Genomic DNA, 4,750 nt, shown 5'->3' with positions numbered 1-4,750 from the left:
GCAGGCGGATGTCAGGGCTGCCTCGCAGGGCAGGGTTGCTGGGGGCCGCTGCTCCCCCATCCGCACCGGGGGCTCGGACTGGAGGTGGGGCTAGTGGTGGTCCCCTGAAAAGCAGGGAGTGTGCGTGGCTTCTTCCCTTTAATGGCAAGTCATTATCACACGCCAGGGAGCGAGAGCAGTTAGGATCACACTGTCTAGCCAAAGTCCACTATTCAAGTTGCTTTTTAACTTTCTCTTCTTTGGGCTAAAATTAGATGCCTGTTTTCCTTCAACTCAATAAGCAGCCACCGAGCAGCCCCCACGGATTAGATTAGGCGGTCTCCATGGTAATCGATGCGTCTACACATCTTATTAGACCCATACCTAAGCTGTGGTCCCAGAATGGAAGTCCTTGGGTAAAAACAGTAGCTTTCAGTTATTGCGTCTGTTGTCAGGCTGTGAGCCAAGCACTTTGTATACATGATGGGATTTGATCCCTAAAAGAGTCCCATGAGGGGCCCCACTAGCGTTTTCAGTCCCATTTTACAGAGGGGTAAGTGGGTTTCAGAGAAATTCAGTAACCCAGCTGACGTCCCTCAGCTACCAGAGAATAGAGATGTGGTCCAACCTGGGTCTGTCCCTAGAGCCTGTGCCTAGTCCTGGCCCACACTGCAGACCCCAGAGTGGGAATGGGGCTCTGAGCCACCTCAGCTTTTCAGGATGCTTCATAGGAACCAATCATTCCCCCCCACCGCCCCCCCCCGCCCCGAAAATGCTGTGGGAGCTGGCTCGCTCTGCAGCTGTAACACTATGAACTCTTCATGGCCACCCTGGGAGTCTAATTTGAGTCTAATTGGCCCTGATGGGCAGTTAAAGATGTGATTAATGAAACAGAGGGTGAGTTAGCACTTAACTGCATGTGGGCAGGCAGCCTGGAGTCTGGGGAAGCTGGGAGCCGGGGAAGGAGGTGATGGAAGGACTTGGGATGTTCGGTCTGGGAGCTCCTGTGTTGCCCTCCGCCCCCTTGTTTGCACAGAAACAGGGAGAAATGACAGAGGGAGGCAGGGAACCAGAAGGGACCCGAGAGGCAAACACAGCTGAGCAGCCTGGGTCATCTCGGGCTCCCCCAACAGCTACCCCAGGAAGGAGGTCTGGCCCAGATGGCCAGGCCCTAATCAGAGCCCCACCTGAACTGTCCCCTACACTGTCCTCTCTGCTGCCACCACCTGGCAGGGGACCCCAGACCAGTAGCTGTGCTTCTTCCCCACTGGGAAGAACCTGCCTGCCTGGCTTGCTTCTGCTCCACTGGGAAGAGGGTTGCTGGATCCCCATCCGCTCACGTGCAGCTGAGACCTATCTTGCAGCAAAAGCCCAGAGCCTTAGGTCTACCTGCCCCCCAACAAACTGAGATCTGGAACCACCTCTCTCTGCCCCCCATTCATCAGAGCTGGGCCGCAGGCCTTCTCCTGACATCACCTTGCAAGGGGTCCTTGCCAACTGGCTGCCCTCTGTCTTCTCCCTGGCAAGAAGAGGGGGTTCTGAGCTTTGGGGCACACAGCTAGCACACAGGAGGCTTGCTACTCCCCTGACCTCCCCCCTCTACGAATCTGATGCTGCAAGTCTGGAGCAGGGCCCAGACACCTGCATTTCAGCCTCACATTCCAGGTGCCTTGAAGGCACGTGGGGCCCACCACATGTCGGAAGGGGACGCAGGCTTGATGGGGTCTAAGATTTGAATTTCCATGTGGTCTAATTAAAGGCTATTTCTTAGTCACCTTCAACTTTTCTCATCCAGGGCTAAAATTAGAATCCCCAATTTAGTTGACCTTTTCATTCACCTGTCACCATGTGCTGAATACCCACTCTGGTGCCAGGACCTGGGGTGGGGGGCTGACGGGGGCACACGGTGGTCCCTGTCCCCCCGCTGTAGGGTTCTCATAACAGAGCCGTTGGCCACAGCCAGGAGGAGCCAGACACTCCAATGGGGGCCCAGCATGTAGGGTACACGAGTCCTGTTTTCTGGACTTGGCGGTGCTTTTCTTCCCAAGTGTTCTGAGCTTCCCCAGACAGGGGCTTGGCCAGGGTTCCCTCCTCTCCTGCAAGCCTCGTGAGCCCTGCTGCCGCTCAGCGTGCACAGACCACGTTTCAGTGGCTGCTCAGCCCAGGGGAGCCTGTTGTCTGCTGGCCCACTTAGGGTGGTGTGACAGCCCGGCTAGCTGGGGATAGGATGGGAAGGAGTGGCGGGGGGGGGGTTGGAATTTGGAACAGAGTCCCCCAGAGCCCTCTGCAGTCAAGGGCCGTATTAATATAGATTAATGGGCATAAACAGGATTCTTGATTTCCTCAAATAAATGGATTTTGAATGGTTACTCTGGCAACGAGGCCTGGTTCCTTTTATCATCCAGGGAAGGAGATTGAGCTTGGTAGGATCCCTCCTCTTGTCCTTGTATTTCACAATCTCTGAGTTTGGGGTGGGGAGGACAGGGGGTGGCACGAGGAGGGTGTCACCCAAGGGGCTCCACTGGCCTCTTGGTATGAGGCCAGGCTCTGCAGGGAAATAAGGTGGGTCTTGTGTGGACTTTTAGGCTCCCCGAGTCCTGGGCCAGTGAGCCCATCACCAGGGGCCATGAGTGCTGGCAGCCGTGGTTCTGACATTCGAGGATGTGGAGCACTGACCCAGGATGCGTCCTGCCAAGAGGTTTTTTGGCTGCCTGGCACTGGATGGGGGGCTCTATTGGGCAGTCAGGGTCTTTATGGGGAGTCTCCCCATGCTGCCTTCTATCCTCTCTACTCTTGGGGCCCCCTATTGTGAGGAACCCCAAAGGCAAGAAGCATAGGATCTGGGGACTGCAGATATGCCAGGCAGGACCCTGGGAGCTCTGGGAAGGGGGACCCCTGGCAAGTGGCACTGAGTGACACCAGGCCACACTACCAGCTGCTCAGAATTCTCTCTTCAGACACAACGCTGACCCAGCAGGAGCAGTGGGACCAGACTGATGTCAACGGCCCATCAGGTGGAAATCAGTCTTCCGGGGTCAGGTGCATTTCTCATCCTCACCATAGCAGCCCCCCTTTCTTGAGCACTTCCCGATCTGTTTCTGCCTCCCCAGAGCCATGTGAGGCTCAAAGAGGTTAGGTGCGAGGTGGCACAGCTGGCAGGCACAGTGCAGACCCCTGTGGTCGGGCTCCAGAACCCAAACCCGTTAAGTTAGTTGTTCCTTCCATTCTTTGTTGAGTGTCCTGTCCTTGAAACCAGGGGGAGGCCTAAAGCCTCTGAGCCTATGTCGGGGACTCCAGGGTCGGTCCCGTCCCACCCCTCTGACCCAGGACCCCAGGGAGGCTGACAGTGTCCCTTGGTCAGTATCATGCACCCACCATGTGGAGGCGAATGCCCCCCACTTCAGCTCATGGAACACGGCAGACGAATGGTCTTCAAGAGCCTCCTGTCAGGCTCAGGTGGGGAAATTGCAAGGGAAGAGCTAACCACCCTCCTCCCCTGCTCCACGCAGCCCCAGCACCCCCTGCCCTCTGAGCCAGGCCTTCAAGCAGGAAAAACAGCAGAGGCGGGCCTGGCTCCTGCAGAGGAGGGTGGATGAGGAGGGTGGATGGTCTCCTCGCCTGTCCTGGTGGAGGTTCTAAGTCTCTCCCAGGCAGCAGGTGGGCCCTCTCTCATGTCTCAGACTGGCTCTTGCTCACCCCTCCCCAGGGCAGCCTTATCCTTTGCTCAGGCGCACAGACCCACAGAAGTGCCCGGTCCGCAAGGCCGTGCAAGGAGGCAAGCTTCCACGGAGCACACTGGTGTGCGCACTGTGCCCCTTCTTCCCTCCCTCCTCCCTCTTCCTCCTACCCTCCTCCCTTCCCTCTCTCCTCTCTCCCTTCCTTGCTCCCTCTCCCATCACCTCTCTTCCTTTGACTTGACCATCTTTTTAGGCATCCTGTCTGAATGCCTTGCACACTTCTCTGCCTCATGACACCATGCACCAGCTCGTGTGCAGCACAGTTTAAATTTGGTTTAAAAAAAATAAATTTGGTTTAACGATTCTTAGCTGCCATTCAGAACAGAAATGATTACAGACTGAAGAGCCAGATGCCATGAGGGCAGTGCTGTCCAGTACGTAGCCACTAGGTGCATGAGGCTGTTTAATTAAATGAAATTTAAATTAAATGAAACATCCCATTGCTCAGTGGTCCCAGCCACCTTTCAAGCAGTCAATAGCCACATGCCACCTAGTGGCTTCCATCTTGCAGAGGGTCTCTTGGACAGTGCTGGCCTGGAGACTGCCTGGGCGGAGAAATGATGGAAGGCTTGGGGGCCAAGGGAAACCAGGAGTGCCAACTTTCTGTGGGGGTGAGGCAAGGGACTAGGGCACCGCTGCTGAGGCTTGGCCCCTGGAGCCAAGGGGGGCTTTCGAGGAGATGCTTACCTCCTGGAACTTCAGGAGGACCACAGGTGCCAGCACCTAGCACCCACCTCTCAGAGCACCCACCTCTCCTCCTGCCCACCAGCTCTGGATGTCTGCACCCTGTCTTCTGTCTCTCTTTCTAAAAAAGGTGTACCCAGAATCTCCTCACCTTGCCTTTGTTCGCTGATAACCAATCCCATTAATTAGCTTTGGGTAATTCCTTTATATTGAAAATATGCAAACAGAAGCAAATACACACTGCACGTGCATTCTAATTCATCCCCCTCCCTACGCTGCCCTCCGCCTTGCTCAGACACCTCTTCCCTACAGGGCAGAGACCTCGGCCTCATTCCTTCCCACCACTGCCT

Source organism: Canis lupus, chromosome 28, assembly GCF_011100685.1.
Source record: "Canis lupus familiaris isolate Mischka breed German Shepherd chromosome 28, alternate assembly UU_Cfam_GSD_1.0, whole genome shotgun sequence".
NCBI classification, from domain to species: Eukaryota; Metazoa; Chordata; class Mammalia; order Carnivora; family Canidae; genus Canis; species Canis lupus.
This window is presented reverse-complemented; position numbering follows the sequence as displayed.